Source organism: Silurus aristotelis, assembly GCF_946808225.1.
Source record: "Silurus aristotelis genome assembly, chromosome: 10".
Lineage (NCBI taxonomy): Eukaryota > Metazoa > Chordata > Actinopteri > Siluriformes > Siluridae > Silurus > Silurus aristotelis.
Window position 1 is genome coordinate 17032241 of NC_139583.1, and position 23694 is coordinate 17055934.

Here is a 23694-nt window from a genome sequence, read left to right on the forward strand (position 1 = left end):
AAATCCCTTGGAGACATAGGGTTTATTGAAGGAATGGGGTTGAAAGTTTCAGGATCATGCTCGTATATGAATGTCATCATGGTCGTTAATGGGTTTTTTTATCTCTACAAATTTATTTTCCTTCTTGGTTCTATGGATGCCATAAACATAATGAGTTAGACTACTGTCACTGGACCTAATTTGATTTATACAAAATGTATTCATACAGGTGGATTCGGATTTAACAATAATTTCGGTCATATTCTGGGAATTAGGTCTCAATGCTGTGGACTTTACTGCAGATGGGAGCTGCTGACATACATAACATGACTCATTTGTGTGATACCGGGCGGTCTAGTTGGCATACAACCAGAAGGTGTTGTCGTGTGGATGAGCCTGGGCAGGACCCCCTGCCCCAAGGCTGACGATCACCAGGACAAGAGAGAGATGGACAGCCATACTGGTCACTGGCTGTGATCCTTTTTTCCTGATGAGGGGTTGTTTCTCCGTTCCCTTCAGTTTCTTCTCCCATGCCGTGCAGTGTTGAGTATGGCCAAAGAGTCGGCACCAGAAGGTCTGAGGAGCTGTTCCTGGGTTGCAGTACACAGTGATAGAAGGAAACGGGAACCGGTAGATGTCTCCTAATTAACGCGTTAGGAGGTCAAAAGAGGCTTTGCTTCCGCAACATAAAGAAAAATAGTGATATGCAAGGAACGCAAAAATTATTCTTCTGAAACAGGGTCACCTCCCATGGGACATTTATTGACTCTGGTAGCATGGATCCACTGTGGAAAAAGATCAGTTAACACACCTGTCTGTGTGATCGCTACTGTTTCTGCTTTCCCTTCTTACTTACATTCACCCAATGGCTTAGGTTTTAAAGATTTAATCAAAACCATGTCCCCCACTTGAAAAGGATGGGTTGGTGCTAGAGAAATGACAGGTGTAGATTCAGAATTTTGTTCATAATGTTTTAATAATGTATTGATCAGGGCAGCGGAATACTCAGCAATGTGCACATCCAGATCTGTTGTACCTATTGCTGGTTTACCTTTTCTCCAAGGTGTTGGAAATGGATGCCCAAAAATAATTTTGTGTGCTGATAAGTGGACGTCTTTTGGCAGAGTCATTCTCATTTCTGCAAGGACTGTGGGTAGCAAAGCTACCCAATTTTCGTATTTTTGTATGGCTTAGTCAATTTCTCCTTGATCGTCTGGTTGGTTCTTTCTACAATGCCAGAGGATTGGGGGTGATAGGGAATGTGAAAACGCCAGGACAAGGATAAATATTTGCATAAATCCTGCATTACCTTTGCAGGGCATGGGGTTCTTTTGTCTGAATCAATAATGTGAGGAACACCGTATCGCGGTATGATTTCTTTTGCTGAGATACGTGTGACGACCTTGGCATTTTCTCGCTGACAAGGGAACGCTGCAACCCATCTTGAGAACTTGTCTACCATAACCAGAAGATATTTAATGGCATATGTGTAAAGTCAATCTGCCATTCAGAGAATGGAGCAGTAGGCAGTGAGAGGCTTTCATGTTTCGCTGCGCTTCTATTAACGTTGTTCTGGGCACCGATCAGACACCTGGACAAAATTGAGTCTATTATGCCATTTAAATTAGCTATACAAAAAAATCTGTTTATATCCTTCTTCACCCCTCTTTGAGCGCGATGTGTAACACTGTGGAACGCAGTGATAAGGAAGGCATAAGCGACCATCCGCACTGTACCAAAGGCCATCAGAGGCCACATAGGCATTGTGTGATTGCCAAAATCATTCTGAGTGGCTGAGGATTGGACAGATGGTAATTGTAATTCAGTAAAGAGAGAGCAGAGGAAAGGAGACATGTGTTAATAGGAGCGTTAAATGTGGGGAAAAACAACTGAGCTTGCGCCGCACTCTAAGCTACTCGGTCAGTTGAGGCCTTTAGCCTTTGTGGTATTGTTGTGGGAACGGGCTTTTGTTTTGACAGTAGCCAGGGAGCGAGGAAGATGACAGGCAGTGATAAGATCTTGAACTAATGACGAATGAGAGATGGGTTTCCCTTCAGCCGAATGGAAACCACGGGATTGCCAGCTGCGGCCAAAATCATGCGCAATACCTAAAGCGTATTGGGAGTAGGTATAAATCGCTTTTTCTAAATCAAATCTATATCTTAACTACAAGCTTCCTTAGCGCTTCCTGTATGTTTGTGTGTCTTGGTTATTGAACATCTTATACCACTTGTTTTTTTATCAACTGATATGAAAATTGTAAATATATGAATTTTCATAAGCATCATTTAACTAAAACTGTTAAAAGTGCAAAACATCAATGCAAAATGTAATGAAAATGCATGAAAAAAAAAGTATTGTTCAAATACAAAATTGTTTTCATTTAAATATAAAATTTTATGTTCATAAATAAAATTTCATAAGAAAGTTAACCTTTATCATAATTTTTTTTAAAATTTCATTTCATCTTCTCCCGCTTATCCGTAACTCTGGTTGCGGGGGCAGCAGTCTAAGCAGATTCCCCAGACAATTCTCCGTGGCCAGGGATCGGGCTGTCAAGGCCCCTGCCTTCGGCTGCTGCCCAATCCTCTCAGCACCGGTCCCTTACGGTCCCTCCTGCAGGTGGTGAGCCCACGGGAAATAAAAAATTTTATTGTGAAAATATGAATATTATGGTTCATAAGCTTAATTAAATGAAAAACAGGTTTAAAAGTGCAATCCGTGAACAAAAAAACATTTACATGAGAAACCATGGTTTGATGAAAATATTTCATTTTGCTTTAAAAAAAGATAATTATGAAAATGTGAATTTTTATATTTATAAGCATCATTTAATGTAAAAACGAATAAAATATGCAAACAAAAAAACATGATCTGAGAAAAATATACACTTTAAATAAAAATATATAAATAATAAATTTTCATATTCACCAGAATAATTTCATGATAAAATTGTAAAAAATCAAGTATTCAAAAGGTACATTTTATATTATGACTTCATATTCATGAGCATATATATATATATATATATATATATATATATATATATATATATATATATATATATATATATATATATATATATATATATATATATATATATATATTTTTTTTTTTTTTTTTTATGAGCATATTTTCTTCAAAAAACTTTAAAAAGGGCAAATATAAATCGATAAAAAAAACTGATATGACAAACAATAGGTTGAAACAAATCTGACTTTCTTTTATAAAAAAAACTTTTTAGTTTTTATTAAAATATTACATTTCATATTCATTACCATAATTACATAAAAAAGTTAAATTTTTTCATTAAAGGATGAGTTATTGTGAATATATAAATTTATATAATTCATGTCCCTCCTCTGCACATGTCCAAACCATTTCAATCTCGCCTCCCTCACCTTGTCACCAAAACGTCCAACATGCGCTGTCCCTCTATTAAACTCATTTCTAATCCTGTCCATCCTTGTCACTCCCAACGATAACCTTAACATCTTCAGCTCTGCTACCTCCAGCTCCACCTCCTGTCTTTTACTCAATGTCACTGTCTAAACCATACAACATCGCAGGTCTCACCACAGACCTATAAACTTTCCCTTTCATTCCTGCAGATACCCCACTATCCCGAATCACTCCTCTCCACCCACTTCACCCTGCCTGAACTCTTTTCTTTACTTCCCTAACACACTCTCCATTACTGTGCACTGTTGACCCCAGGTACCTAAAATCCTCCACCTTCTCGACCTCTTCTCCCTGCAACCACACCACTCCACTGCCCTCCCTCTCATTTACGCACATGTACTCTGTCTTACTCCTACTGACTTTTATTCCACTAAATCCACAAATACACAATGCAATTCCTTTTGTCCTTCTCTGTACTTCTCCATCAACATTCTCAAAGCAAATAAGGCATCTGTGGTGCTCTTCCTCGGCATGAAAACATACTGTTGCTCACAGATGGTCACCTCTTCTCTCAGCCTGGCTTCCACTACTCTTTCCCATAACTTCATGGTGTGACTGATCAACCTAATTCCCCTGTAGTTACTGCAGGTCTGCACATCTTCCTTGTGCTTAAAGATCGGTACCAGCAAACTCCTTCTCCATTTCCCATGCATCCTCTCACCTTCCAGAAACTTGTTAAACAATCTGGTTAAAAACTCCACTGCCATCTCTCCTAAACATCTCCATGCTTCTACCGGTATGTCACCTGGTCCAACCAACTTTCCACTCTTCATCCTCTTAATCGCTCTCACTTCCTCTTTACTAATCCTATCCACTTCCTGCTTCACCAACTCCACATCAACCAAACTTCTCTCTCTCTCTCATTTTCCTTGTTCATCAGCGGCTCAAAATACTCCCTCCATCATCTCAACACACTCTCCTCACTAGTCAACACATTTCCATCTCCATCCTTTATTGCTCTTACTTGCAACACATCCTTCCCAGCTCGGTCCCTCTGCCTGGCCAATCCTTTTCTCCTTCCTTAGTGTTCAACCTCTCATACAGCTCCTCGTATGGCTTTTTCTTGGCTTTCGCCACATGCCTCTTTACCAGCTGCCGCATCTCCTTGTACTCCTGCCTACTTTTCTCATCACCATGTCGATCCCACTTCTGTTTTGTTAACCTCTTTCCCCTTATGCTCTCCTGCACTTCCTCATTCCACCACCACGTCTCTTTGTCTTCCTTTTTATTTCCCAATGTCACACCACATACTTTTCTAGCTTCCTCCCTTATCACTCCTGCAGTAGTTTTCCAATCATCCAGCACCTTTTTACCTCCACCAAGCCTCTGTCTGACCTCTTCCCTGAACCTCACACTACACTCTTCCTCCTTCAGTTTCCACCATCTTATTCTTCTTTCTCCTTACTCTCCTCCTCTTCTTCTTCGCCTCCAAAACCATCCCACGGACCACTATCCGATGCAGTCTAGCTACACTGTCCCCCACCAACACCTTACAGTCTCCAATCTCCTTCAGGTTGCATCTTCTACATAGAACATAATCCACCTGTGTGCACCTTCCTCCCCTTTTATAGGTCAACCTATGATGCTCCTTCTTAAAAGACGTATTCACCACTGCCATTTCCATCCTTTTAGCAAAATTCACCAATTGCATCAATCACCAATTGTTCATTTCTAGGTACACGATCCACCACTTCATCTAATTCACTCCAGAATCTTTCCATCTCCTCCATCTCACAGCCGACTCGTGGAGCATAGGCAATGATGACATTTATCATAATCCCTTCAACTTCCAGCTTCACGATCATCACCCTATCACAAACTCTCTTCACCTCCACTACATTGTTACTGTACTCTTCCTTCAGAATCACCTCTACACCATTTTTCTTTCAATCCACACCATGATAAAACTGTTTAAACCCACCTCCAATGTTTCTGGCCTTACTCCCTTTCCACTTGGTCTCCTGAACACACAACATATCTACCTTTCTCCTCTCCATCATATCAGCTACCTCTCTCCCTTTACCAGTCATAGTGCCAACATTTAAAGTACCAACCTTAACCTTTACTCTCCTACACTTCTCCTTTCCCTTTCTCCTCTGTAGACGTCTTCCACATCTCCTTCTTCTCCTTCGGCCAACAGTAGCCCAATTTCCACCGGTACCCTGTTGGCCAACGATACCTGTGGTAACCCGGACCTCGACCGATCCGGTATAAAATTCTTAATCGTGACCCGCATATTCGATTTGGCACATGTTTTACGCTGGATGCCCTTCCTAAAGAACTCTCCCCATTTATCCAAGCTTGGGACCGTCACTAAGAGTGCACTGGCTTGGGCCTCCTTAATGGCTGGGTTTATTTATTTATTTATTTCATTTATATTATTAGAAACCATTAAAAAGTTCGAAACGTAAAAGAAAAACTTTCACATCACAAACCATGGTTTGACCAAATTATGACATTTTACATACATATTAAATTCATTTGTAAATCATACATTTTCATATACTGAAGCATATTTTCATGGAAAACCGTTGAATAAAGTGCAATACGTGAACAAAAAGCTTTCATGATAACCAAGTATGGCAAAAATAAGAATTTTTTCATATGAATATGAAATAAATTGGTAAAATGGGAATTTGTATATCCAAAGGAAAAAATTTATGAAAATTGAAAAAAAAGTGCAAAACATCAATGAAAAACATGACAAATTGTAAAATTATGACTTTTCATATTCATATGCATTATTAACTAACAACCATTGAAAGTGCAAATATTCATTGCAAAATGTGATGACAATGGTTTGAAAAAAATCTGACTTTCCTTTATAAAAATTTTTTTATTAAAGAGTGGCTGCTGATGGTCTGATGGTCAGGGATGCTGAGAAAACAGTGCTGTCACATCATTTGATACTGTACACATCAGGTAACAGCTATTTTACATAACCTCAACACACAAGATATGACAGCACGACGTAGATCTGGTTATGAAATCACGCTCTTGGCAACAGAAAACGTAACCATTAAGCCTTCTTCTCAGCCGCATTCAGCTGTAGTAACACTGCGTGATCTGCCAGACCTTATTGGCTTTGATGGTTTTGACGACGCACACGATTGCCTTAAACACATTGAACAAGAGACCTCTTGTAGGCCCGATCTTTTAGATATGGCCCTGGAATAGGGGGATTGCGTATATGTAGATAGATCGTGTTCAAAACCCTCTGATGTGTATATGCGGTTGTATGATTACCTGATGAAATAGTTGAAGCTTAACCATTACCATACACATCTGCACAAGCTGCAGAGTTGGTCGTACTTACAAGAGCATGTCAGTTGTCTGAAGGTAAAGTAGTGACTATATACACTGATTCTAAGTATGCTTATGATGTTGTGAATGATTTTTCCAAAACATGGAAGCAAAGACACTTTAAAACAGCTTATGGAAAGCCCATAGCACATTTTAATCTCCTAGGCGACCTCTTAAATGCTGTTCAATTCTCTGCCAAAGTGGCCATAGTTAAGGTTAAAGGACATGCCGCAGGTGATTCAGAGGAAATTTGGGAAACACTTTAGCGGATAAAGTACAGTGGCTAAGAAAGCAGCAAAACAACCAGTAGATTTGGACACAGTACATACAAATCTTGAGATCCCGATGATGAAACATATCTCCAATATACCAGATATTGACCTAAAAAATACTTCAGAGTCAGCCTACTGAGGAGGACATAAAGTATTGGGCTTCGAAACAATGTAAATCATATTCTGCTAGTATCATTTGAGATGTAGATGGAAAAATTGCTCTGCCTAATCTAGCTTTAATAGTGTTGTTGAAGCATTACCATGGGGTAATCACACAGGCTATAAACTCATCATACTGTATTGCTGATGTAGCTAAAACAACCAAGCTAGTGTTAGATTCATGTTTGATTTGTGCCTAAACTAACAGACATTGACCTGTACACCATTACACGCTTAATTTTCCTGAGCAACCATTCCAACACCTACAGGTTGATTTTACACATATGCCACCGGTAGGAAATTTGAGAAACCTGTTGGTTATAGTTGACAGATTCAGTAAGTGGCCAGAAGCATTTGCATGCGTGACAGAGAATGCTAAAACAGTTGAAAAATATTAACGAAAGAGATCATCTCTAGGTTTGGTATTCCTAATGTGATTAAATGTGATAACAGCACACACGTTGCTTCTAAAGTAACACAACTTTTGGCTAAAAGTTTAGCAATTGATTGCCATTTTAATATTCCCTATCACCCACAGTCAGCTGGAGTGGTAGAGAAAACAAACAGAACCATTAAGGAACGTGTTACTAAAGGCTGCATTGAAACAGGCCGAACTTAGATTGTTGTTCTCCTGGCAGTACTCAGAGAATGAGAATGACTCCATCTTTAACTACTAAACTGTCACCTTGTGAAATTCTAATGGGCCATCCTTTTCCGACCACATGAGTCAGGCGGCGCACTGGCATTTCTTCCTTAGGTAACCTGGAAGTGATGGTGGACAACTACATTTCTGCCCTGGTTAAAAAATTTAATTCTATTAGTGCTGATGTCTCACTAACTCTTCCTCTGCCCACATAAAACCCAACACACCCTTTTGTGCCTAATCAGCATGTCCTGTTATGAAGTCGGTGGTTTGGTGTATCAGGACACACCTGCTCATTCAAAAAGTTTTCTTTATTTTCATGACATTGAAAATTGTAGATTCACACTGAAGGCATCAAAACTATGAATTAACACGTGGAATTATATATGGAATTATATACATAACAAAAAAGTGTGAAACAACTGAAAAATGTCATATTCTAGGTTCTTCAAAGTAGCTACCTTTTGCTTTGATTACTGCTTTGCACACTCTTGGCATTCTCTTGATGAGCTTCAAGAGGTAGTCACCTAAAATGGTCTTCCAACAGTCTTGAAAGAGTTCCCCGAGAGATGCTTGGTACTTGTTGGCCCTTTTGCCTTCACTCTGTGGTCCAACTCACCCCTAAACCACCTCGATTGGGTTCAGGTCCGGTGACTGTGGAGGCCAGGTCATCTGGCGCAGCACCCCATCACTCTTCTTCTTGGTCAAATAGCCCTTGAATGCCTTCAGTGTGACTCTACAATTTTCATAATCAAGAAAATAAAGAAAACTACTTACACGTTGTCAGTTGATATAAAAACAAGTGTTATAAGATGTTCAATAACCAAGACACACAAACATACAGGAATCGCTAAGGAAGCTTGTAAAGATATAGGCAAGATTTGATTTAGAAAAAGTTCAAGACAGGAAACTTAAGTTCGTTAAGATGTAGCAGAGAAAATAGGAGTATTTTGCACAGATAAAAAATTTTAGAAATAGCACATACTAAGATGAATACTGGAAAAATCAATTAAATTAATACAACGCTAATAATACAGAAAATTAAATCTATTTTACTAAGGGTGAATTAAGGGATTAGGCAGTATATTAAAAGACAAGGGAATTTTTGAAAGAAGGAAAAAACTAAACAAGCCAAAAAGGTGTGAAAATTGCGTGGTTTTGTGGTAAAAGATCAGTGGATTTTTTAACAAGAAGGAAAGAGCACCATTAAATGTTTACGGTACATGTAAATTAGAAATGTATAGAAGTGAATGAGGCATCCTGGAAAGGGGTGGAATTTTATCAAGAAAAGGTATAAACTTACCAGAAAATACGTAATCTAAATGTGGGATATGCAAAAATTCGCAAAATTATTGGTGTGTAGGAGGAGAAGTTGGAGAATAATTTTTAATTATAAATTTGGGGTATAAAAAGTGAAAGATTTGCCACGTGAATACGCACTTGTCCGTGATAACTGTAGAGAGAACTCGGGTAGTCTTTCTGTTTATACTAGCCAAGACTACCTTCAGAGTAGTCTTGCTGTTAAGAAAGCTCACTCCTGAAAGGCCTTTTAGGATCGGGTTATAATAACTGCAATAAAGTGATTTGCTCCTTCTCATCTCATGACTGGAAGATTATTCATTTGGTCTGGCTGTTTGCCACTTAATTTATGTGTCCGCTCAGGCACAGGGTCTGAGTTCCGACAGTATACCTGATAATACTGCTTATAGACATATTAAACAAGCACTGAGTAACAATTGTCGAATGATGGCTTGGAGAAGATAAAATAACTGCCGACAAAGTTTTTTTAAAAGATAAAGAATTTGATCACGAGTGTTTAACATTACTTTGTTTGATTCTTGTATTGATTGATGGAATTGTACTTTGTATGTTGATGATGATGGTAAGACAGGCCAAAAAGGCCTCGATTGGAGTGGTTAGGATGAAGGATTATATGCATGTAGGGAGGAAATGAAATTTTCATATTTTCGAACAGATTTATATAATGAACAGATTTATATAATGAAATCTGTTATTTTTGTTTTGTCTTTATCTTTTCATTTGCATTTTAAATCACCGATCCTGTTCCAAGGTAAGGAACATCCTATTTTATTGGTGTGTGATGCTAAATCATAAACGATTTAAAGTGGCCATTGTTAGTGTTAAGACCGCTTCGTCGTAGAAGCCTTAGACTTGAGGAATAGCTTTTTCAACGGCTAAGAAACTCATTCTTGACAGCACGTAGAATGCATTGCCAAATATCTGCTTTGGTTTCGTTTTCGATGAATTATGACTTTATAACCCAGTTTCATTCCCTTTTTGCAGTTTTCAACAGTTATTATTAAATAATGATTATGAATATGAAAATTCATTATTTTGTAATAACTATAATATTTATATGAAAAATATCATATTTCGGTCAGAAAATGTTATATCATATCTCATCACAAAGATGTACACAGATCATGGGCAAGTGCATGCTGTTTGTGCAAAATGACTTGGTTCGAAAAACAGCTTTCTCTTCGTCCTAGAACCCTGAGACTTGCGGAATTGCTTTTTCAACAGCTAAGAAACTCATTCTTGACAGCACGTAGAATGCATTGCCATTTCGTTTTTTATGAAATATGACTTTTTAACACAGTTTCATTAACTTTTTGCTGTTTTCAACACTTTTTCTCAATTTATATTTCTGAATATGAAAATCAATATATTTGAAATAACTATAATCTTTATGTGTAAAATTTCATATTTCGGTCTGAAAATGTAATATCATAAACATGTAAAATAGTTACTGTCAAGTGCATGCTGTTTGTGCAAAATGACTTGGTTCGAAAAACAGCTTTCTCTTCGTCCTAGAACACTGAGACTTGCGGAATCGCTTTTTCAATGGCTAAGAAAGTCATTCTTTACAGCACGTAGAAGGCTTTGACAAATATGTGATGGTGATTCGTTTTTTATGAAATATGACTTTTTAACACAGTTTCATTTACTTTTTGCAGTTTTCAACACTTTTTACAAAATTATGATTATGAATATAAAAATCAATATTTTTTAAATAACTAATATTTATGTGAAAAGTTTCATATTTCGGTCTGAAAATGTTATATCATAAACAGGTAAAATAATTATTGCCAAGTGCATGCTGTTTGTGCAAAATGACTTGGTTCAAAAAACAGCTTTCTCTTCGTCCTAGAACACTGAGACTTGCGGAATCGCTTTTTCAATGGCCAAGAAACTCATTCTTGACAGCACGTAGAATGCATTGCCAAATATGTGCTTTTGTTTCGTTTTTGATGAATTATGATTTTCTAACCTATTTTCATTCACTTATTGCAGTTTTCAACACTTTTTATAAAACTATGCTTGTGAATATGAAAATCAATATATTTGAAATAACTAATATTTATGTGAAAAATATCATATTTCAGTCAGAAAAATTTTGTTATATCATATCTCATCATTAACGTAAAATAGTCATGGGCAAGTGCATGCTGTTTGTGCAAAATGACTTGGTTCGATAAACAGCTTTCTCTTCGTCCTAGAAGCCTGAGACTTGCGGAATCGCTTTTTCAATGGCCAAGAAACTCATTCTTGACAGCACGTAGAATTCATTGCCAAATATGTGCTTTGATTTCGTTTTTTATGAAATATGACTTTTTAACACAGTTTCATTCACTTTTTGCAGTTTTCAACACTTTTTATTAAACTATGCTTGTGAATATGAAAATCAATATCTTTGAAATAACTATAATATTTATGTAAAAAAAATATCATATTTCGGTCTAAAAATGTTTTGTTATATCATATCTTACCATAAACATGTAAAATAATCATGGGCAAGTGCATGCTGTTTGTGCAAAATCACTTGGTTCGAAAAACATTTTTCTCTTCGTCCTAGAACACTGAGACTTGCGGAATCGCTTTTTCAACGGCTAAGAAAGTCATTCTTGACAGCACGTAGAAGGCTTTGCCAAATATGTTCTGGTGATTCGTTTTTGATGAATTATGACTTTCTAACCAATTTTCATTCACTTTTAGCAGTTTTTATGAAATTATGTTTATAAATATGAAGATTTATTTTTTTGAAATAACTATTATATTAATGTGAAAAATATCATAAGTCGGTCAGAAAATTTTTTGTTTTATCATATCTCATCATAAACATGTAAAAAAAATTATTGTCAAGTGCACGCTGTTTTATGCAAAATGACTTGGTTCGAAAAACAGCTTTCTCTTCGTCCTAGAACCCTGAGACTTGCAGAATCGCTTTTTCAATAACCAAGAAACTCATTCTTGACAGCACGTAGAGGGTTTGTTAAATTTGTGCTGTTACGTTGTTGATGAATTATGACTTTCTAACCCATTTTCATATACTTATTGCAGTTTTCAACACTTTTTATAAAACTTTTATTGTGAATATGAAAATCAATATTTTTGAAATAACTATAATATTTATGTGAAGAATATCATATTTCGGTCAGAAAATGTTTTGTTATATCATATTTCACCATAAACATGTAAAATAATCATGGGCAAGTGCATGCTGTTTGTGCAAAATGACTTGTTTCGAAAAACAGCTTTCTCTTCGTCCTAGAACACTGAGACTTGCGGAATCGCTTTGTCAATGGCTAAGAAACTCATTCTTGACAGCACGTAGAATGCATTGCCAAATATGTGCTTTTGTTTCGTTTTTGATGAATTATGACTTTCTTACCCATTTTCATTCACTTTTTGCAGTTTTCAACACTTTTTTATAAAACTATGATTGTGAATATGAAAATCAATATCATTGAAATACCTATAAAAATTTATGTGAAAAATATCATATTTCGGTCTGAAAATGTTTTACCATCTCTCACCATAAACAGGTAAAATAATCATGGGCAAGTGCATGCTGTTTGTGCAAAATGACTTGGTTCGAAAAACAGATTTCTCTTCGTCCTAGAAGCCTGGGACTTGCGGAATCGCTTTTTCAACGGCTAAGAAACTCATTCTTGACAGCATGTAGAATGCATTGCCAAATATGTGTTTTTGTTTCGTTTTTTATGAAATATGACTTTTTAACACAGTTTCATTTACTTTTTGCAGTTTTCAACACTTTTTACAAAATTATGATTATGAATATAAAAATCAATATTTTTTAAATAACTAATATTTATGTGAAAAGTTTCATATTTCGGTCTGAAAATGTAATATCATAAACATGTAAAATAATTATTGTCAAGTGCATGCTGTTTGTGCAAAATGACTTGGTTCGAAAAACAGCTTTCTCTTCGTCCTAGAACACTGAGACTTGCGGAATCGCTTTTTCAATGGCCAAGAAACTCATTCTTGACAGCACGTAGAGGGTTTGTTAAATTTGTGCTGTTGTTACGTTTTTGATGAATTACGACTTTCTAACCAATTTTCATTCACTTTTTGCAGTTTTCAACACTTTTTTATAAAATTATATTTATTAATTGTGAAAATCAATATAACTTAAATAACTATAATTTTTTAAATAACTAATATTTATGTGAAAAATTTCATATTTCGGTCTGAAAATGTTATATCATAAACAGGTAAAATAATTATTGGCAAGTGCATGCTGTTTGTGCAAAATGACTTGGTTTGAAAAACAGCTTTCTCTTCGTCCTAGAACCCTGAGACTTGCGGAATCGCTTTTTCAACGGCTAAGAAACTCATTCTTGACAGCACGTAGAAGGCTTTACCAAATATGTGCTTTTGTTTCTTTTTTGATGAATTATGACTTTCTTACCTATTTTCATTCACTTATTGCAGTTTTCAACACTTTTTATTAAACTATGATTGTGAATATGAAAATCAATATTTTTGCAATAACTATAATATTTATGTGAAAAATATCATATTTCGGTGAGAAAATGTTTTGTTATATCATATTTCACCATAAACATGTAAAATAATCATGGGCAAGTGCACGCTGTTTGTGCAAAATGACTTTTTTCGAAAAACAGCTTTCTCTTCGTCCTAGAACCCTGAGACTTGCGGAATCGCTTTTTCAACGGCTAAGAAACTCATTCTTGACAGCACGTAGAATGCATTGCCAATTATGTGCTTTTGTTACGTTTTTTATGAAATATGACTTTTTAACACAGTTTCATTTACTTTTTGCAGTTTTCAACACTTTTTCCAAAATTATGATTATGAATATATAAAAATCAATATTTTTTAAATAACTAATATTTATGTGAAAAATTTCATATTTCGGGCTGAAAATGTTATCATAAACAGGTAAAATAATGATTGGCAAGTGCATGCTGTTTGTGCAAAATGACTTGGTTCGAAAAACAGCTTTCTCTTCGTCCTAGAACCCTAAGACTTGCGGAATCGCTTTTTCAACGGCTAAGAAACTCATTCTTGACAGCACGTAGAAGGCTTTACCAAATATGTGCTGGTGATTCGTTTTTGATGAATTATGACTTTCTAACCAATTTTCATTCTCTTTGAGCAGTTTTTATGAAATTATGATTTTAAATATGAAGATTAATTTTTTTGAAATAACTATAATATTTATGTCAAAAAAATCATATGGCGGTCAGAAAATTTTTTGTTTTCTCATATCTCATCATAAACATGTAAAATAATTATTGTCAAGTGCACGCTGTTTGTGCAAAATGACTTGGTTCGAAAAACAGCTTTCTTTTCGTCCTAGAACCCTGAGACTTGCGGAATCGCTTTTTTAATGGCCAAGAAACTCATTCTTGACAGCACATAGAGGGTTTGTTAAATTTGTGCTGTTGTTACGTTTTTAATGAATTACGACTTTCTAACCAATTTTCATTCACTTTTTGCAGTTTTAACACTTTTTTTATAAAAATATATTTATGAATGTGAAAATCAATATAACTGAAATAACTATAATAGTTATGTGAAAAATATCATATCTCGGTCAGAAAATGTTTTGGTTTTATAACTTACCATAAACATGTAAAATAATCATGGGCAAGTGCATGCTGTTTGTGCAAAATGACTTGGTTTAAAAAACAGCTTTCTCTTCATCCTAGAAGCCTGAGACTTGCGGAATCGCTTTTTCAATGGCCAAGAAACTAATTCTTGACAGCACGTAGAATGCATTGCCAAATATGTGCTGTTGTTACGTTTTTGATGAATTATGACTTTCTAACCAATTTTCATTCACTTTTTGCAGTTTTTATGAAATTATGATTATAAATATAAAGATTTATTTTTTTGAAATAACTATAATATTTATGTGAAAAATGTTACATATCCCTTTTTCAACGGCTAAGAAACTCATTCTTGACAGCACGTAGAGGGTTTGCCAAATATGTGCTGGTGATTCGTTTTTGATGAATTATGACTTTCTAACCAATTTTCATTCACTTTTAGCAGTTTTTATGAAATTATGTTTATAAATATGAAAATCAATATTTTTGAAATAACTATAATATTTATGTGAAAAATATCATATCTCGGTCAGAAAATGTTTTGTTATATCATGTCTTACCATAAACATGTAAAATAATCATGGGCAAGTGCATGCTGGTTGTGCAAAATGACTTGGTTCAAAAAACAGCTTTCTCTTCGTCCTAGAAGCCTGAGACTTCTTGACAGCACGTAGAATGCATTGCCAAATATGTGCTTTTGTTTCGTTTTTGATGAATTATGACTTTCTTACCCATTTTCATTCACTTTTTGGAGTGCATGCTGTTTGTGCAAAAACACTTGGTTCGGCTGTATTGTATCTGATATTGTATCTGGTATTGTACCCCCCTGATCTGATACCACTATCATCTCATTATCCTTCACCCTGGTCCTCCACTGATTATTCCCCTACTTCTCCCGCTGCACCGTCAGGCTACTGTGCTCCTGTGCCTTCGCCTGGCTCTGAGCCCAACTACTCCTTCATGTCTCCTGGGCCTTCAGCAGGCCACACGCCTTACTATCCCACAGCCCACACTGCTTGCTCTCACAATAAAAATGTTTAAACTCCCCAAGGTCGTTTTCTGTCCTTCTTTGTATATTCCACACACTCATAACACTCAGTCAGACTCTACCCTACTCACACATGTAAATACCCTGTTATTACTATTTTACTTATATTTGGTTGGTAAATAAAGGCTTGATTAACATATAGATTAAATAGGCTGTATCAACCCAAATTAAATAGGTTTTGTCAAACTACTTCTACTGTATCTGCATTAATTATTAGGTTGTTCTTCATTGACTATTAGATTAACTGTGTTGGATTAATATTAGTTTCATTATACACTATGCTAGATAAGGTTAAAATATTTTTTCTCGACATTGGAAAGAAAGCCTGACCTAAAGCTGTTTCTTGTTTGGATAAGAAGACATACTAGCCGGAGATGTGTAAGCCCAGATAAAGACTCCCTGCATACCTTACGGACTAACAACGTAAATATTCTATAGACACTGAACAAACAAAGCAAATGTGTGTGAACCAGTGTGAGAAATGTGTGAGCGTTAAGTTTGTAAACTTGCATACCAGTGTAGATTTATTCATTGCTAGAGACTCAGCATTTTTGTACATCGCTCTGGATAAGGGCGTCTGCTAAATGCTGCAAATGTAAATGTAAATGAGAGCCATCTTAACTCTAACAATGGCCACTTTAGCTCGTTTATGATTTAGCATCACACACCAATAAAATAGGATGTTCTTTCCTGGGAACAGGAGCGGTGATATAAACTGCAAATGAAAAGATAAAGACAAAACGAAAACAATAGATTTAATTTCATTCCGTCCCTACATGCATATAATCATTACCACTCCAATCGAGGACTCCTACCATCGTCATCAAACATGACAACATACAAAGTACAATTCCAACAATCAATACAAGAATCAATCCTAAAACAAAGTAGTGTTCAGCAATCGTGAATACATTCTCAATCTTCTCAAAAAACTTTGTCGGCAGTTTTTTTATCTTCTCCAAGACATCATGAGACAATTGTTACTCAGTGCTTGTTTAATATGTCTATAAGCAGTATTATCAGGTATACTGTCGGAACTCAGACCCTGTGCCTGAGCGGACATATCAATTAAGTGGCTCTACGTTTGAATCAGTTTCGAGCAATTACTAGTCAGTTACCAATAAGTTTAAAAATACCAAATATAAAAAAAACCAGACCAAATAAAGAATCGTCCAGTCATGAGATGAGCAGGAGCAAATCACTTCATTGCAGTCATTATAACCCGGCCCTAAAAGGCCTTTCAGGATTGAGCTTTCTTAACAGCAAGACTACCCTGAAGGTAGTCTTGCCTACTTTTGCAAGACTTGCAAGAGTAGGCAAGTCTTGCAAGACTCCCCAAATTCTCCTTACTACCCGTCAGTTATTATGGTCAAGTGCGAATTTACGAGGCAAATCTTGAATTTTTTATAACCCAAATTGACTTAAATTTGCCTATTTTCCTCTAACTTCTCCTCCTTACTACTTTACATACACCAATAATTTTGTGAGTTTTTGCATATCCCACCTTTTGCTTACGTATTTTCTGGTAAGTTTATACCTTTTCTTGGTAAAATACCACCCCTTTCCAGGAGGCTTCATTCACTTCTATACATCTCTAATTTAAACATCTGATGGTGACCTTTCCTTTTTTTATAAATACCCTGATCATACAATTACCACAAAACACCCAATCCTCCCCCGCAATTTTCACACCTTTTTGTTTTGTTTGCTTGATTAGTTTTTTTCCTTCCTTGCAAAAATTCCCTTGTCTTTTCATATACCGCCTAATATCTTAATTCTCCCTTAGTAAAATAGTATAATAGTAAAATTTCTGTATTCTTAGCTTTGTATTCATTTAATTGATTTTTCCAGTATTCATCTTAGTTTATGGTATTTTTAAAAAAAATGTTATCAGTGCAAAATACTCAGATTTTCTCTGACTACATCTTAACGAACGAGTTTCCTGTCTTGAACTTTTTCTAAATCAAATCTTGCCTATATCTTAACAGAAGCTTCCTTAGTGCTTCCTGTATGTGTGTGTGTCTTGGTAAATTGAACATCTTATACAACTTGTTTTTCATCAACTGACAACATGTAAGTTCTGTGCCTAATTGCCTAATTCTTTCTTACGCTTCTCTTTTTTAAAGATTTTATATATATGTATATATAGATAGATAGATAGATAGATAGATAGATAGATAGATAGATAGATAGATAGATAGATAGATAGATAGATAGATAGATAGATAGATAGATAGATAGATAGATAGATAGATAGATAGATAGTGTAGCGTCTGGCACGTTTCATTTAGACTTCATGTCTCAGGAATTTCCTTTTAACCCTTGACATCAGCTTTTCAATCAAAGCATGAGCAACACGGCTTACACTTTTATTGAGAGCTTGTATACCACAGTGTCATAACACAAGCCGTTTTATGGTTTTATGGTTATGGTTTTTAAGAAAGCCCACTCCTGAAAGGTCTTTTAGGACCGGGTTATACCACAAGCTATACCTTACACACACCACCCCGAAAGCCAGATAACCTCTCTGGTTGAATTTACAGGGACCTTCAACCATAAAATAATTCACTCTCGGAACTCGGCCCTAGTACGTCTGGTTTGTGACCCACTTCACATGACACAAACTTACATCTTGTTTGTATCTTCTCCTATAAATAAAGCAAGTGTTTAACCCTACCTCAATAATAGTTACACTCTAAAAGGTTTAGGAATATACCTCTGTTTTAATGGTGCCTCTTCTTTTTTATTTCAAAGTTGATTTAAAATGATCTTCTCTTTATTCTTATTATCATATATCCATAGATACATAAGTTATACCTTGAATACTGGTCCAGTATCTGCTTTAATGCTGTTTTTTTCTTTTAATGATTGATGACAAAGTTGACATGAAAATAGTTTCTCTTTATTTTCCTAACTAGGGTGCATCTTATATACCTGAATATAACATTGCAATAACAAAGTTATACCTTAAGTACTGGGATGTTAATAGTATGTTAAATTTGAACTGGTATGTAATGTACTTTTGTGTTAAGGCTGTCCTTGCTTTCCATGTCTAATATCAAAAATGATCACCAAAATGATCTGTTCCTTATTTTGCAAACAATGGTGCATTTTATTTGATCATGAAATGTACCATACTGTCTTAATACACTTTGGATAAAACTTGTTTTCCCTCTTCTCTCCCATTCGCTAAAATAGATAGATTTATGATTTATGATTTCCTCCTTCTTAAGATTCTACTGTAAGTATATGGATTATATGTGCATGAATGCAGTTTAATTATAGAGTAAAGCATGTTGCCTGCAAGTTGCTCGGTGCATTGGCTGCAATGCCCATATTATATTATGATTATTATTGTCCATTTTCAACTCTATATCTATTATATTCTTTCTTTTTCATTTTTCCTTTCTTTTCACCCCTTCTTCCATTAGCTTTTCCTACGAGGCATACTCTGGGCCAATGCCCTTTGTGTGCTGCATGTGGCCGCTGCCACTACCTACTGGCCATGGTGCATATTCGCCTTTTGGGATGACTTGTTGGACCGTGTGTGCATCCCTCCTTGCCTTCCACTGTTCATACCCAGGATGCTTCTAACCAAACTGAGCCTGAACTACTGTTTGAGCCCCTTTTCTCCGGCTCTCCTCTCTCCAATTATTCTCCAACCACTCTCCTGTCTCCTGGAGACGAACTTGGTCCTTCCTATTCCTCAGGACCTGACACCGTTGTTCTCTCACCATGAACTTTTTCTTCCCCAGCAAGTCGTTTTTATCTTTACTTTCTCCTCTAGGCTCTAACTTCGTCCACCAGCTTCAACTGCTCTTTCAGCCTTTATATATATATATATATATATATATAAGTGTGAAGTATATGCACAATTAAGGATGGTGATGATATAATGTATGCTGATATGATTATTTGATTTTTATGAACTCTCTTCATACACCGAGTTCTCTGCAAAGATATAGATAACTATATTAATGCTATATTAATGCTGAGTAATGGTTATATGTATCAAGCACGGATTTAAACTAATAAAAGCAATGTTATATGTTAAGAAGCTTAAATTATCTTTTTTTTGCTTATTTTTATTTTATTATGCTGTCTTCACCTAAGCACTGTGAACTTTTGTGCACCCTCATATACAAGATGGACATGCTATGCGGTTCCTCGCTTAGGTAACCTTTATACACCAGACAAAAATAGCCTATGGTATCTAGCCTATCTAATCCGCTTGTTGTTGTTAAAATTTTGCACACTCTGCAAATCTGCACCTGTTATTCTCCAATACTATTCTCCAATAAACCTATCATACTCTTATAACAACTACCTTATTTTTTTTTTTATTATTATTTTCGTATTCTACTCTATTTTAATAACTAAAACTAGATATATTTCTCGAAATACGTAGCAGTTTCTTTTCTCTGAATGATGTGTTGAAAGAGAACTAAGAAAATTCGGAGTGTAATTACAACTATGCACATATAGAATTTAGACCTAGAGCAGGTATAATGGTAAGCTAAAAAAAACAGTCAAGTGAGTCAGATCTTTTTCCCAGGGAGTTGACCCCCTATCCACTATGAAGAAAGGCTCTTTCCATGGGCTCTCAACTATTTCAGCCCAGAATACTCACTTAGGCAGGCTTCCTAGGCCAACAAACCAATAAAGGCACAGATTAAGGGGGTGCTGTGTTGATCCTGCTTGCGTGTATCCACTGTGGCTGATAATCAGTCAGAACTCCAGTTCTGGTTACAGCTAGAACAGTCGCTGGAGCCCGATACTTCGGCTCACCGACTTTGGTAGGCTTCAGACTTCATATCAGGACATGCTGATTAGGCACAAAAGGGTGTGTTGGGTTTTATGTGGGCAGAGGAAGAGTTAGTGAGACATCAGCACTAATAGAATTAAATTTTTTCAGCCATGGTAGAAATGTAGTCCTCTACCATCACTTCCAGGTTACATAAGGAAGAAATGCCAGCGCGTCGCCTGACCCATGGGGTCGGGAAAAACCGGCCCATTAGAATTTCACAAGGTAACAGTTTAGTAGTTGAAGATGGAGTCATTCTCATTTCTTTGGTTACATTACATTAATGGTTCTGTTTGTTCTCTATACCACTCCAGCTGACTGTGGGTGATAGGGAATATTAAAATGGCAATCAATTGCTAAGCTTTTAGCCAAAAGTTGTGTTACTTTAGAAGCAACATGTGTGCTATTATCACTTTCAATGACATTAGGAATGACAAACCTAGAGATGATCTCTTTCGTTAATATTTTTACAACTGTTTTATCGTTCTCTGTCACGCATGCAAATGCTTCTGGCCACTTACTGAATCTGTCAACTATAACCAACAGGTTTCTCAAATTTCCTACTGGTGGCATATGTGTGAAATCGATCTGTAGGTGTTGGAAAGGTTGCTCAGGAAAAGTAAGCGCGTGATGTCGTACAGGTCAATGTATGTCAGTTTTGGCACAAGTCAAACATGAATCTAACACTAGCTTGATTGTTTTAGCTACATCAGCAATACAGTATTATGAGTTTATTGCCTGTGTGACTTTAGCTATGCTAATGTGTGACACCCCATGGTAATGCTACACCAACACTATTAAAGCTAGATTAGGCAGAGCAATTTTTCTATCTACATCTCTAATGATTCCAGCAGAATATGATTTACATTGTTAAGAAGCCCAATACTTTATGTCCTCCTCAGTAGGCTGACTCTGAAGTATTTTTTAGGTCAATATCTAGTATATTGGAGATATGTGTCATCATCGGGATCTCAAGATTTGTATGTACTGTGTCCAAATCTACTGGTTGTTTTGCTGCTTCCATAGCTACTTTATCCGCTAACATGTTTCCCAAATTTCCTCTGAATTACTTGCGGCATGTCCTTTAACCTTAACTATGGCAACTTTGGCCGGGAGTGGAACACTATTTAAGAGGTCGCCTAGGAGATTAAAATGTGCTATGTGCGTTCCATCAGCTGTTTTAAAGTGTCCTTGCTTCCATGTTTTGGCAAAATCATGTTTTGGTAAAACCATATCTAAAGATCGGGCCTACAAGAGGTCTCTTGTTCAATGTGTTTAAGGCAATCGTGTGCGTTGTAAAAACCATTTAAGTCAATAAGGTCCATTAGATCACGCAGTGATCACTACAGCTGAATGCGGCTGAGAAGACGGCTTAATGGTTACATTTTTTGTTGCCAAGAGCAAGATTTCATAACTAGATCTACGTCGTGCTGTCATATCTTGTGTGTTGAGGTTATGTAAAATAGCTGTTACCTGATGTGAGGTGTACAGTATCAAAGGATGTGACAGCACTGTTTTCTCAGCATCCTGGACCATCAGACCATCAGCAGTCACTACACGCAACATGAGGGCAACCCTTGTGCTAGGTTGTCTAAAGATTTGGAAAGATACCCAACTGTCACCATGTTCCTGGGCTAGAATCCCTGCAGCCGTACCACTATGTTGGTGCAAATAAAGGTGAAAAGTATATTATAAAATGAGTATATGAGAATTTATGAGTATAAAATGTAATATTTTAATAAAAACAATAAAAAAACTTAACTTAAAAGTTATGGGAAAGAATAGTGGAAGCCAGGTTGAGAGAAGAGGTGACCTGTGAGCAACAGTATGGTTTCATGCTGAGGAAGAGCACCACAGATGCCTTATTTCCTTATTTGAGAATGTTGATGGAGAAGTACAGAGAAGGACAGAAGGAATTGCATTGTGTATTTGTCGATTTAGAGAAAGCGTACGACAGAGTGCCAAGAGAGGAGTTGTGGTATTGTATGAGGAAGACAGGTGTGTCAGAGAAGTATGTGAGGGTGGTGCAGGACATGTATGAGGACAGCATGACAGCAGTGAAGTGTGCAGTAGGAACAACAGACTGGCTTAAGGTGAAGGTTGTACTGCATCAACAATCGGCCCTGACCCTTTTCCTGTTTGCAGTGGTGATGGACAGGTTGACGGACGAGGTCAGACACGAGTCTCCCTGGACTATGATGTTTGCGGATGATATTGTGATTTGTGGTGAGAGTATTGAGCAGGTTGAGAAGAGCCTGGAGAGGTGGAGGTATTACTGTGTCACAATTACTCATATTATCATATTATTATATTATAGTTAAGTTTAATGTATTTTTTTTAATAATGAGTATGAATGGGAAATGTTATATATTTCATAAAAAAATAAGAATAAAAAAAAAAAAGATTTTTCGAACCATTGTTTGTCATATGTTTTGCGTTGAATTTTTGCATTTTCAACGGTTCGTAGTTAAATGATGCTTATGATGAATATGAAGTCATACTTTTTCACAATAAATTAAAAAAAACTTGTCATATCATTTAATGTTTTTCATATTTCAAGTCGCTTACATATTGCACTTATTAAATCCTGCTTATAAATATGAAAATGTATATTTTCACAATAACAATTCAATATTTAATAAAAAAAAAAGCCACAGAAGCCATTAATAACAATTAAATAATATCTAATGACAAAGCCATATTTTTGTCAAAACATGATTTGTTTTGACAAAAAATACAAATGATTTTTTGTTTTGACAAAAATATTTGTAATTTATCTGATTATTGTGTAATCAGAAAAATGTATTTGCTAATGAAAACAAAAATTTGATTTTTTTTATTTTAAAACATTTTTGTCTAAGCATAATGTGTCATGTCGGTTTATATTTGGTATGACATATATTTAATCAGAATCTTTTTGCAATATCTAATACAAAAACAATTTTTTGCAATAACTAAATTATTTATGTACACAATGTTATATTTTAGTCAGAAAATTATTTGTAACATCATATCTCATGTAAATGTATCATGGTCAAGTTCATGCTATAAGTGCAAATTCGCTTGGAAGCCTGAGACTTGCGGAATCGCATTTTCAGCATTTAAGGAGCTCATTCTTG

At 35.9% G+C, this 23694-nt stretch overlaps 1 protein-coding gene and 1 long non-coding RNA gene across 3 annotated transcripts in view; one reads left to right on the forward strand and one right to left on the reverse strand.

The window, feature by feature from the left end:
* The window catches only part of LOC310732306 (uncharacterized protein), a 1052581-nt gene that overhangs the window by 711316 nt on the left and 317571 nt on the right, over nt 1-23694 (reverse strand). The window lies entirely within an intron of this gene.
* On the forward strand, nt 353-1449 carry LOC310732358. Its single transcript, XR_014535458.1, has 3 exons — nt 353-586; nt 648-810; nt 1221-1449. It is a non-coding gene; the product is annotated as an uncharacterized lncRNA (long non-coding RNA).